This window comes from Saccopteryx leptura, chromosome 7, assembly GCF_036850995.1.
Source record: "Saccopteryx leptura isolate mSacLep1 chromosome 7, mSacLep1_pri_phased_curated, whole genome shotgun sequence".
Lineage (NCBI taxonomy): Eukaryota > Metazoa > Chordata > Mammalia > Chiroptera > Emballonuridae > Saccopteryx > Saccopteryx leptura.
The window spans coordinates 65545484-65559897 of NC_089509.1; the positions used below are offsets into that span (position 1 = coordinate 65545484).

The window sequence follows — 14414 nt, forward strand, 5'->3', positions numbered from 1 at the left end:
TTTTATATCAGTCACTTTGCTACACTTTGTTATTAACTCAAGTAATTTAAAAAACTGTATTTTACTATTATCTATACATAAATGGAATTTGGTTAATTCCTTTTCAATTCTTATATATTTTTATTTTTATTTTTCTCTCACTGTGATAATTAGGATAGGAAAACATAGGTGGGCTTGGATGAGGTATACCAAGGTGAGAACAGAAGTACTATATTGAATATAAGTAGTTATAATAATTATCATTCTCAATATTAATTTTTAAATGGAAAATTTCTAAAATTTCTCCATTAAGGATGATACTGCAATAGTTTTTAGTAGATATCCTTTATCAGATAAGGAAGTACAAATGTTTATGTGAACTTTTTAGTATCTGGTTGTATTCTAGTAGGAGGTAGGGAACTTTAGCCAAAATGCTAGGACATTCATTTTTTTTTTATTATTCAAACATCACATTCACCTGTTTCTTAAGAAATGGATGTCATTCCTGGAAGGGAAAGTAAGTCAGTGATTGAACTGTTCTTATTATTTGAAGTTTCTGGCCAGCTCCCCTGTGGGGACTGGATCTCCTCTACCCCATCATCTCCAGATGCTTAGTAGCTGAATAGTTGCTACTCAGAATTTTTTGCAAAAAGTAGTAGGCCAGAGAGTAGATATAAAGCTTTCAGGATAATGGGGACATCAATAAATAACATAGTGATGAAAAACACTGATAACTGAGAAGCACTGTCAGTTAAATGAGAGTCTAAACTTCTAAGTTTATGGAAAAATACTTCACTGCTCTAGAGAAGGAATATGTTAAAGTGGTAAGTTACTGGGATTTACACATCAAATTAGTAACCAGGCTTGGAGAAATACTTCACCAAGATGTTCAGGATGTACAAACTATTATATCATGTTATCCACCAGGGGCCTATATATAATGTGATGCTTGGAGCCCTGTAGCTCCTGAGTACAAGTGCTGAGAAGTGGAGTTGGGATTCAAGCAACAGCGCCACCTGGAGCACAAGGAAGGCAGGTATTCCTCCCTTCTGCTTGAATTAGGGCCCCAGGTAATGGCCTCAGTAGAGAAGGATGTGTCATAGTAGGATCATAAATTATTACCCCTCGTTAATGGGCATCTTTTAAACTCTTGTATGGTGTAACAGATTCATTAATCATGTTCAGGCTGCACAGAAGTTTGGAGGCAGGAAATATCCCCATCTGTTTCAATTGTGAACAGAAATATCACCTCTAACTATAAGGAAACAATCAAACAGCTTTCTAGACAGGACTTGTAGGGTGACAGGATTGGATCCTCATGATTGCTTCCTAGGAAGGCCCCTTCCTCCCCGCTCCAAAGTTTATGAGTAGGGTGGGCCAGGAGTTCACTCAGAAGAATTCTGCTCAAAGAAGGAAAAAGGAGAGAACAGACAGAGTGAAACTCCTTCTCTAAAAAGAACCAGGAAGATTTAATTGGGACACACGGTATTTAATTCACTAGATGTGAGAGGTAGGTTTAAGCTGGCAGTGAAGGTTAGTTCTCTGTTGATTTCAATACTAAGTTTTGGAATACAGAAGCAGGACAGAAAGATATTGATGGGACGGGACAGAGTAACCCAACATGCAGAGACGGAGTGAACACTGTATTTTGTTTTCTTTTCTAGCATGCAGTAGGTACATGATCAAATAATCTGTTCATAGCCTTGTTGGAATAATCCTAAAATGTAAACTCAAAGACAATCTAACCTACTGATTTTTAAAAACAAGTCAATTGCTTTGTGTAAAGCCAGTAGCCACGGCCACCATCACAGCCGCCTGGCCCATGTAGGTTTGCATAGGATTCAGACAGATGGTAATGAAACAATGGAGCCAAGAACTGGTGGGCTATTAGACTTAATCCTAGCTTGCACCCAGCGGGCAAGAAATACACACAGTGGGAAAACACTTCTCTTTCCATTCAGGGCTCCCAAAGTTACTGACTTATCAGAGTTTCCTAGAATCAAAGGTTTCTAGCTCACCAGCCTTATTCACCTCTGTTTCCTATCTCCTTCTCTCTACACAAACTCTGCACTAACTGGCTTCTCCTCAGCACTCCACCATCTTGGCTGCTTCTCCTGGCCTCCTCCACATGGACTTTCTCTGCTCTCTCACAGCATGGGATCCTCCTAGAAAGTAATCACTCTTCTCCTGGAACAACATGATCTCTCTTTTTAAAATTCTTTGGCGCGAAAGCTCTCCCCCAACACATTAATATAATCACGCCCATCCCAAGCAAGAAGGGCAACTAATATCATCACCTGGGCAACGGGCTTCCATGTGGGCAGCACTATCTTTAACAAAGTGAGCATAATATATTTTATCTGCCCAATATTTTGGCATTTCAGTATTAATTTTGTGTTCTAAATTAATGTTTACCCATCTCTTTTGCTTTTTCTTCTCCCCTTTTCAATTCCTCAGTAGCAAGGTGAAATTTGGTGGTTGTCCAAGGATAAAACGGTTCAGGTTGGTAAATAGATAAGGCGTAAACTTTTTGTCACAAAATAAATTAAAAACTACATGATTTGTGAGGCCTACTATCACATGAAAATTTTGACCCCTTGTTCAGAAAGCAAGAAAAAAGTGCCATTAACAGTACTACTGTAAAAAGCTTTATCTTTAAAACTATTTTATTTCTTACAAGACATAGTAAAGGCAACTGTCATTTTAAGTAAATAAAAAATTTTGAATTATTAGCATGAATTTTACCATTTATCTTTATGTTGTATAATGCCAATTTAAATAAGTATCTAACTCACAATGGAATCACCAGCATTTTAGTCCATGTGTACATATGTATTTCATTTTTGCCTAAATAATTGAAATAACAAAATTGTGATATCCATTTTTTGTTACCCACATGTTCTGCCAACACTATCTTTGGCTTACTGTAAGTAAGGAAGAACTGGAAGGAAAACACACTATATACGGGTTGTCCTATCATTCCCTTTTGTTTTATGTCAACTTTTAGTATAAATTTTAGCTAAGTAGTACAGATGGAAGGATTTTTTGCATATCCATGTTTCTTAGAATACCTTTGCTTTCTATGACTTTTTGGGGTTGTCATGGTCGTTACTTATTCAGTCTTTGATGTGTTGGTATAGAATGAGCACAAAATTTGGTGCGCTCAGGTTGCATGGGGAATCAGTGAGACACAAAACTAGTACAAGTTAAATTTGTCATGGGAGCCTGTTGGGCAGATAAAATGTATTATGCTCACTTTGTTAAAGATAAAACGAGGAGGCAGTCGCCCAGGTGATATTAATGTGTGTTGGGGTGGGCTAGGGGCAAGCAGAATCCTTGTAGCCTTGGTTTTGGGATTAAGCCTGTCCCACCCTTTTTGATGTGGGGTGGTACAATCCAATCATGCCTCAGAGAAGTGACTCTGTATTAGAGACTTCTCTATTTTGTATATTGGATTAAAGGTTGTGAAGCTACACTATAAAATGAGGGTAGAACGAGAGCTTAGGCTCTTGGTTCCTGAGATTTTCAGCAGAGGAGAGAGTAGAGCCAGCAGCGGGAGGAGGCCACGTGGAGGAGGTCAGGAGAAGCAGCCAAGATGGTGGAGTGCTGAGTGAGATGCCAGTTTGTGTAGAGTTTGTATTTGGGATAAGGAAGGAGATGGGGAACAGAGGTGAATAAGTCTGGTGAGCTAGAAACCTTTGATTCTAGGAAACTCGGATAAGTCAGTGGCTTTGTGAGCACTGAATGTGACTGGGTTTTGGAGCCCAGTGTGTATTTTTACTTGCCCGCCGGGTGCAAGGTAGGATTAAAGACTATGGCCCACCAGTTTTTGGCTCCGCTGTTTCTTTACCGACTGTCCGAATCCAATGCGAACCTGCATGGGCCGGGCTGCTGTGATAGTGGCCCCGGCCCTGCCTGCTGGCTTTACAGAGCCACATACCAATTACTAATACTATATGTAAATGGCTGGCAAGGTACTGTGGACATGCTTCTGTGACATATCTACTCCATTATGTCATTTACATAACAAAGTTCAAAAATAATATTATTAAGAAATCAAATAGACGTCAGAGTAATGGCGGAGTAGGAAGCGATACTGATAAATCTCCCCCAAAACTCAACAAGATCTTCAACCAGAAACAGAAAAACCTATACTTGGAGCCTCCAGATGCTTCGCAATACACCCGAAGGTATGGTCGAGTGAAAAATTGGCTAAATATATAACCAAACCCTGAAGGAAATAGGGAGTAAGAAATGCTCCGCCTTCCTCACTAACCTAAACAGAGCGGCTTTCTCTGGTAACTGTGAATATAGAAACTGAGGCGGGCAAAGGGGGTGAATAGATCCAGGCTGCGGCACAAACAGCCGAACCAGGCTGTGGCACGGAGATCCTAGCCAAGGAAAAACTGATCCTGTGGCAAGCTGGGCAATACAAGCTAACACTCGCGCCAAACCCAAACAAAGAAAGACAAGCGGAACGGCCATTTTACCTGATCCCTGGTCGGTGCGCAGTTAGTGGGCGAGAGATTTCTTCCTAAGCCCCGGAAGTGGGTGCCCATGTTACCCCACAGAGAGGCAGGGTAGGAGGCCTTTCTGTGGGCCGAAAGCAGAATTTCTGGGCAGCCCCAGCACCCAGGGAAAGCCGCGCACGGGAGGGAGCGAGAACTAATTCCAACGGTGGAAATTTTCCGTGCTGGTAGGGGATTCACTCAGAGGGAAACGCGGCCGGCCTCATATCCTGGTTTGCGCGCGCAGATAAGGAGTGAGCGATTCCTCCGAGTGCCTCGGCAGTGCGCGCCCGTGTTATCACACAGAGGGGCAGAGTCAGGGGCCTTTGTGTGGGCAAAAGCGGAATCTCGGGCCGCCCCAGCGCCTTGCAAAAGCCGCACACGGGGCCGGAGTGAGAGCGAATTCCAACGCTGCAACTTTTCCATGCGGTTGGGGGTTTCACTCAGAGCGTGAGACTGCTGGCCAGATATCCTGGTCTGCGCACGCAGATAGTGAATGAGAGTTTCCTCCAAGTGCCCCGGAACTGGGCGCCCGCCTGTGTTACCGGACAGAGTGGCAGAGCCAGAGGTCTTTGAGTGGGCGGAAAGCCCGCCTGATTATGCTAGCAGCTCTGACTGACTGAGCCTTACCCAGAGCCCTGTGCTGAGTGGGAATAGAGTGGGGAGTTGCCAGCTCTTTGAGCCTCTTACTATCCAGGCAGAGGCAGCAGCAACCCCATAGCTGGATTATCAGGCTACTAATTGAGGAAGGAAAGACTAGGAGAAAGGCTCCAGGAACACGGACTCTCTCACTGTCGGAGCCTATAAATGCTAATAAGCCTCGACTGCCAACAAGACTAAAGCACAATACATGACATTGCCATAGAGACTTATCAACTGCAAACCTCTACCTGAGCGTGCCAAAGGGGCAGAACCTGGGGTACAGAGTCACTGACCAGGAAGAGGGAGAGAAAAGAAAAAGCAAGAAGATAACCTCTCAAAATCAAGAATAATCTGCAGACTTTATAAACTATCCCATTTTATTATATTTGTTCGTTTGTTTCTCTTATCTTCATTCTTGATACTTTTTTTTCCTCCTCCAATTTGGCCGATTAACTCTCTGCCGGTCTTACTCTCTCCTCTCCTTGAACTACACTACCCATAAGTGTTACATCTCCCATTATCTTTTTTCTCCTCTTCCTTTCTCTCTATGAGGGTTGCACTCCAAAACCCTTAACTCTCTCTCTCCTTTCTTTTTTCTTCTTTTAGTGGTTCCCTCTTTTTTTCTCTCTCTCTCTTTCTTTTCTCCCTCTATATTAGTTTCTTCCTTTCTCCTTTACATCTCCTCTCATTCAAACCTCAATAACAAACAAATTATCTTATCTGGAACTCAAACTTATGTTTGTGGCATTTTGGGGGGTTTTTGCTTCACGTTTTTAACTCACTAGCAGTGCTCCCATCCCTGGCTCTCCATTTTATCTAGTTCTTGTTCCACTAAATACAATAGTATTTTTTTAATTTGTCCCCCCATTTTTCTGTTTTCCTCTTATTCCTCTCATCATAACTCTTAGACAACCAACACCTAAAAGCAAATCATTTTATTCTTGACCCAAATTTTTTCCTTATTTGTTTTTTGTGGGTCCATACCCCCCCTTTTTTTTTTCTTTTTTTTTTTCTTATTTTTTTTTTTTTTGCCCCTTTATTACTTTTCCCCAATTCAGGCCCTCCATCACAGGCATTGTTTGTTATAATTCACAGTTTACCACAAGATTTTCTCAAGAAAAAGGGGAGAGGAGAGGAAAAAAGGAGGGGGGAATAATTTCCTTTTTTAAAAAATTTTTATTTTATTTTATTTTTCTTTATTTCATTATTAATTTTTTTTTTTAAAAAACAACTCTTTTTGATTTTTTATTTTTTTTAACTTTTTATTCTTTATTAAATCTCATTAATACTATCAACAAAACCACCCTCAGATGCCATTAAGGAAGAGAAAATCGAATATCATGGATACAAAAGAAAGAGAGGTAACACAGCTAGATGAGGAAAAATCTATGGAGAAAAAATTTAATATATTGGAAACCTTGGAGTTAAATGACAGAGAATTCAAGATAGAAATCCTAAAAATCCTCCGAGATATACAAGAAAACACAGAAAGGCAATTTAGGGAGCTCAGAAAACAACTCAATGAACACAAAGAATATATGTCCAAAGAAATTGAAACTATAAAAACAAATCAAACAGAGATGAAAAACTCAATTCACGAGCTGAAAAATGAAGTAACAAGCTTAGCTAATAGAACAGGTCAGATAGAAGAGAGGATTAGTGAAATAGAAGACAAGCAACTTGAGGCACAACAGAGAGAAGAAGAGACTCAAAAATTTAAAAAAATGAGATAGCCCTACAAGAATTATCTGACTCTATCAAAAAGAATAACATAAGAATAATAGGTATATCAGAGGGAGAAGAGAGAGAAAATGGAATGGAGAACATACTCAAACAAATAATAGATGAGAACTTCCCAAGCCTGTGGAAAGAACTAAAGCCTCAAGTTCAAGAAGCAAACAGAACTTCGAGTTTTCTTAACCCCAACAAACCTACTCCAAGGCATATCATAATGAAATTGACACAAACCAACAGCAAAGAAAAAATTCTCAAGGCAGCCAGGGAAAAGAAGAATACAACATATAAAGGAAGGCCCATTAGATTATCATCAGATTTCTCAGCAGAAACTCTACAAGCTAGAAGAGAGTGGACCCCAATATTTAAAGTCCTGAAAGAGAGGAACTTTCAGCCACGAATACTATACCCATCAAAGCTATCCTTCAAATATGAAGGAGAAATAAAAACATTCACAGATACAGAAAAGATGAGGGAATTTATCATCAGAAAACCCCCACTCCAGGAATTACTAAAGGGGGTTCTCCAATCAGATACAAAGAACAAAAAAAAAAAAAAAACAGAGCCACAAGTAAAAGCTCCAAGAAGAACACAATTAAACCAAATTTAAACTGTGACAACAACAAAAAGAAAGAGGGGGAGAAGATGGAGATTAACAGTAGCAAAGGACGATGGAGTGCAAAAGTACTCACAAAATAGTTCGCTACAATGAACAGGGTAGGGACCCTTTTCATTACTCAAAGGTAACCACCATTGAAAAAACCACCACAGAAGCACATGAGATAAAAAAGATAGCAACAGAGGAAAGATGTATGGAATACAACCAAATAAAAACAAAAGATAGAAAAACAAAAGAGAAGGATCAAACAAGACACAAAACTAACAGAAAGCAAGATATAAAATGGCAATAGGGAACTCACAAGTATCAATAATTACACTAAATGTAAACGGATTAAACTCACCAATAAAAAGGCACAGAGTAGCAGAATGGATTTAAAAAGAAAATCCAACTGTATGCTGCCTACAGGAAACTCATCTAAGTAACAAGGATAAAAATAAATTCAAAGTGAAAGGCTGGAAAACAATACTCCAAGCAAATAACATCCAAAAAAAAGCAGGTGTAGCAATACTCATTTCGGATAATGCTGACTACAAGACAGGAAAAGTACTCAGAGATAAAAATGGCCATTTCATAATGGCTAAGGGGACACTGAATCAAGAAGACATAACAATTCTTAATATATATGCACCAAACCAAGGAGCACCAAAATATATAAGACAGCTACTTATTGATCTTAAAACAAAAACTGACAAAAATACAATCATACTTGGAGACCTCAATACACCGCTGACGGCTCTAGATCGGTCATCCAAACAGAGAATCAACAAAGACATAGTGGCCTTAAACAAAACACTAGAGCATCTGGATATGATAGACATCTATAGGACATTTCATCCCAAAATGACTGAGTATACATTTTTCTCCAGTGTACATGGATCATTCTCAAGAATTGACCATATGTTGGGCCACAAAAACAACATCAGCAAATTCAGAAAAATTGAAGTTGTACCAAGCATATTTTCTTATCATAAAGCCTTGAAACTAGAATTTAACTGCAAAAAAGAGGAAAAAAATCCCACAAAAATGTGGAAACTAAACAACATACTTTTAAAAAATGATGGGTCAAAGAAGAAATAAGTGCAGAGATCAAAAGATATATACAGACTAATGAAAATGACAATACGACATATCAGAATCTATGGGATGCAGCAAAAGCAGTGATAAGAGGGAAGTTCATATCACTTCAGGCATATATGAACAAACAAGAGAGAGCCCAAATGAACCACTTAACTTCCCACCTTAAGGAACTAGAAAAAGAAGAACAAAGACAACCCAAAACTAGCCGAAGAAAGGAGATAATAAAAATCAGAGCAGAAAGAAATGAATTAGAGAACAGAAAAACTATAGAAAAAATTAATAGAACAAGGAGCTGGTTCTTTGAAAAGATCAACAAAATTTATGCCACTAAATTCAACAACCTAGAAGAAATGGATAAATTCCTAGAACAATACAACCTTCCTAGACTGAGTCAAGAAGAAGCAGAAAGCTTAAACAGACCTATCAGTAGAGAAGAAATAGAAAAAAACATTAAAAACCTCCCCAAAAATAAAAGTCCAGGCCCTGACGGCTATACCAGCGAATTTTATCAAACATTCAAAGAAGACTTGGTTCCAATTCTACTCAAAGTCTTCCAAAAAATTGAAGAAGAAGCAATACTTCCAAACACATTTTATGAGGCCAACATAACCCTCATACCAAAACCAGGCAAGGATGGCACAAAAAAAGAAAACTACAGACCAATATCTCTAATGAATACAGATGCTAAAATACTAAACAAAATACTAGCAAATCGAATACAACAACATATTAAAAAATAATACATCATGATCAAGTGGGATTCATCCCAGAATCTCAAGGATGGTTCAACATACGTAAAACGGTTAACGTAATACACCATATCAACAAAACAAAGAACAAAAACCACATGATCTTATCAATAGACGCAGAAAAGGCTTTCGATAAAATACAACACAATTTTATGTTTAAGACTCTCAACAAAATGGGTATAGAAGGAAAATATCTCAACATGATAAAGGCCATATATGATAAACCATCAGCTAACATCATATTAAATGGCACTAAACTGAAGGCTTTCCCCCTTAAATCAGGAACAAGACAGGGTTGTCCACTCTTATTTAATGTGGTACTAGAGGTTCTCGCCACAGCAATCAGACAAGACAAAGAAATAAAAGGCATCCATATTGGAAGAGAAGAAGTAAAGGTATCACTTTTTGCAGATGATATGATCCTATACATCGAAAACCCCAAAGAATCCACAAAAAGACTACTAGAAACAATAAGCCAATACAGTAAGGTCGCAGGATACAAAATTAACATTCAGAAGTCAATAGCCTTTCTATATGCCAACAATGAAACAATTGAGAACAAACTCAAAAGAATAATCCCCTTCACGATTGCAACAAAAAAAATAAAATACTTAGGAATAATCATAACAAAGAATGTAAAGGACTTATATAATGAAAACTATAAACCATTTTTAAGGGAAATTGAAAAAGATATAATGAGATGGAAGAATATACCTTGTTCTTGGCTAGGAAGAATAAATATAATCAAGATGGCTATATTACCCAAAGCAATATACAAATTTAATGCAATTCCCATCAAAATTCCAATGACGTTTTTTAAAGAAATAGAGCAAAAAATCATCAGATTTATATGGAACTATAAAAAACCCCGAATAGCCAAAGCAATCCTAAAGAAAAAGAATGAAGCTGGAGGCATTACAATACCTGACTTCAAACTGTATTATAGGGCCACGACAATCAAAACAGCATGGTATTGGCAGAAAAATAGACACTCAGACCAATGGAACAGAATAGAAAGCCCAGAAATAAAACCACATATATATAGTCAAATAATTTTTGATAAAGGGGCCAATGGAGAAAAGAAAGCCTCTTCAATAAATGGTGCTGGGAAAACTGGAAAGCCACATGCAAAAGAATGAAACTGGACTACAGTCTCTCCCCCTGTACAAAAATTAACTCAAAATGGATCAAAGATCTAAACATAAGACCTGAAACAATTAGGTACATAGAAGAAGACATAGGTACTCAACTCATGGACCTGGGTTTTAAAGAGCATTTTATGAATTTGACTCCACAGGCAAGAGAAGTGAAGGCAAAAATTAATGAATGGGACTACATCAGACTAAGAAGTTTTTGCTCAGCAAGAGAAACTGATAACAAAATAAACAGAAAGCCAACTAAATGGGAAATGATATTTTCAAACAACAGCTCAGATAAGGGCCTAATATCCAAAATATACAAAGAACTCATAAAACTCAACAACAAACAAACAAACAATTCCATAAAAAAATGGGAAGAGGATATGAACAGACACTTCTCCCAGGAAGAAATACAAATGGCCAACAGATATATGAAAAGATGCTCATCTTCTTTAGCTATTAGAGAAATGCAAATCAAAACTGCAATGAGATACCACCTCACACCTGTTCGATTAGCTATTATTAGCAAGACAGGTAATAGCAAATGTTGGAGAGGCTGTGGAGAAAAAGGAACCCTCATACACTGTTGGTGGGAATGTAAAGTAGTACAACCATTATGGAAGAAAGTATGGTGGTTCCTCAAAAAACTGAAAATAGAACTACCTTATGACCCAGCAATACCTCTACTGGGTATATACCCCAAAAACTCAGAAACATTGATACGTAAAGACACATGCAGCCCCATGTTTATTGCAGCATTGTTCACAGTGGCCAGGACATGGAAACAACCAAAAAGCCCGTCAATAGATGACTGGATAAAGAAGATGTGGCACATATACACTATGGAATACTACTCAGCCATAAGAAATGATGACATCGGAACATTTACAGCAAAATGGTGAAATCTTGATAACATGATACGAAGCGAAATAAGTAAATCAGAAAAAAACAGGAACTGCATTATTCCATACGTAGGTGGGACATAAAAGTGAAACTAAGAGACACTGATAAGAGTGTGGTGGTTACAGGAGGGAGGGGGGAATGGGAGAGGGAAAGGGGGAGGGGGAGGGGCACAAAGAAAACAAGATAGAAGGTGACAGAGGACAATCTGACTTTGGGTGATGGGTATGCAACATAATTGAACGACAAGATACCCTGGACTTGTTATCTTTGAATATATATATTCTGAGTTATTGATGTCACCCCATTAAAAAAATAAAATTATTAAAAAAAAATTATAAATATAAATATTAAAAAAAAAAAAAAGAAATCAAGGTGGCAAGAGCAGAGCTTTTAACTAAACGCAAGACACTTTTAGGAGTGGGGTTTTTCCAGGCAAGGATGGCACAAAAAAAGAAAACTACAGACCAATATCTCTAATGAATACAGATGCTAAAATACTAAACAAAATACTAGCAAATCGAATACAACAACATATTAAAAAAATAATACATCATGATCAAGTGGGATTCATCCCAGAATCTCAGGGATGGTTCAACATACGTAAAATGGTTAACGTAATACACTATATCAACAAAACAAAGAACAAAAACCGCATGATCTTATCAATAGACGGAGAAAAGGCTTTTGATAAAATACAACACAATTTTATGTTTAAGACTCTCAACAAAATGGGTATAGAAGGAAAATATCTCAACATGATAAAGGCCATATATGATAAACCATCAGCTAACATCATATTAAGTGGCACAAAACTGAAGGCTTTCCCCCTTAAATCAGGAACAAGACAGGGTTGTCCACTCTTTCCACTCTTATTTAATGTGGTACTAGAGGTTCTAGCCAGAGCAATCAGACAAGACAAAGAAATAAAAGGCATCCATATCAGAAAAGAAGAAGTAAAGGTATCACTTTTTGCAGATGATATGATCCTATACATCGAAAACCCCAAAGAATCCACAAAAAGACTACTAGAAACAATAAGCCAATACAGTAAGATTGCAGGATACAAAATTAACATACAGAAGTCCATAGCCTTTCTATATGCCAACAATGAAACATTTGAGAACGAACTCAAAAAAATAATCCCCTTTACAATTGCAACAAAAATAATAAAATACCTAGGAATAAACATAACAAAGAATGTAAAGGATTTATATAATGAAAACTACAAACCATTGTTAAGGGAAATTGAAAAAGATATAATGAGATGGAAGAATATTTCTTGTTCTTGGTTAGGAAGAATAAATATAATTAAGATGGCCATATTACCCAAAGCAATATACAAATTTAATGCAGTTCCCATCAAAATTCCAATGACATTTTTTAAAGAAATGGAGCAAAAAATCATCAGATTTATATGGAACTATAAAAAACCCCGAATAGCCAAAACAATCCTAAAGAAAAAGAACGAAGCTGGGGGCATTACAATACCTGACTTCAAACTGTATTATAGGGCCACGACAATCAAAACAGCATGATATTGGCAGAAAAATAGACACTCAGACCAATGGAATAGAATAGAAAGCCCAGAAATAAAATTACATATATATAGTCAAATAATTTTTGATAAGGGGGCCAACAACACACAATGGAGAAAAGAAAGCCTCTTCAACAAATGGTGCTGGGAAAACTGGAAAGCCACATGCAAAAGAATGAAACTGGACTACAGTCTCTCCCCCTGTACAAAAATTAACTCAAAATGGATCAAAGATCTAAACATAAGACCTGAAACAATAAAGTACATAAAAGAAGACATAGGTAGTAAACTCATGGACCTGGGTTTTAAAGAGCATTTTATGAATTTGACTCTAAAGGCAAGAGAAGTGAAGGCAAAAATTAATGAATGGGACTACATCATACTAAGAAGTTTTTGCTCAGCAAGAGAAACTGATAACAAAATAAACAGACAGCCAACTAAATGGGAAATGATATTTTCAAACAACTGCTCAGATAAGGGCCTAATATCCAAAATATACAAAGAACTCATAAAACTCAACAACAAACAAACAAACAATCTAATAAAAAAATGGGAAGAGGACATGAACAGACACTTCTCCCAGGAAGAAATACAAATGGCCAACAGATATATGAAAAGATGCTCATCTTCTGTAGTTATTAGAGAAATGCAAATCAAAACTGCAATGAGATACCACCTCACACCTGTTAGATTACCTATTATTAACAAGACAGGTAATAGCAAATGTTGGAGAGGCTGTGGAGAGAAAGGAACCCTCATTCACTGTTGGTGAGAATGTAAAGTAGTACAACCATTATGGAAGAAAGTATGGTGGTTCCTCAAAAAACTGAAAATAGAACTACCTTATGACCCAGCAATCCCTCTAATGGTTATATACCCCCAAAACTCAGAAACATTGATACGTAAAGACACATGTAGCCCCATGTTCATTGCAGCATTGTTCACAGTGGCCAGGACATGGAAACAACGAAAAAGCCCGTCAATAGATGACTGGATAAAGAAGATGTGGCATGTCCTCGCTTCGGCAGCACATATACTAAAATTGGAACGATACAGAGAAGATTAGCATGGCCCCTGCGCAAGAAGATGTGGCACATATACACTATGGAATACTACTCAGCCATAAGAAATGATGACATCGGATCATTTACAGCAAAATGGTGGGATCTTGATAACATTATACGAAGTGAAATAAGTAAATCAGAAAAAAACAGGAACTGTATTATTCCATATGTAGGTGGGATATAAAAGCGAGACTAAGAGACATTGATAAGAGTGTGGTGGTTACAGGGGGTGGGGGGAGAGGGAGAGGGAAAGGGGGAGGGGGAGGAGCACAAAGAAAACTAGATAGAAGGTGACAGAGGACAATCTGACTTTGGGTGATGGGTATGCAACATAATTGAATGACAAGATAACCTGGACTTGTTATCTTTGAATATATGTATCCTGATTTATTGATGTCACCCCATTAAAAAATAAAATTATAAAAAAAAAGAGTGGGGTTTTGTGCAACTGCACGTGGTACAT

The 14414-nt window shown here is 37.7% G+C and overlaps 1 non-coding gene across 1 annotated transcript; it reads left to right on the forward strand.

The window, feature by feature from the left end:
• The first annotated feature begins 13899 nt into the window (after positions 1-13899).
• On the forward strand, positions 13900-14011 carry LOC136379221 (U6 spliceosomal RNA). The gene has a single exon (XR_010746713.1). It is a non-coding gene; the product is annotated as a U6 spliceosomal RNA (small nuclear RNA).
• The last annotated feature ends 403 nt before the right edge of the window (positions 14012-14414 follow it).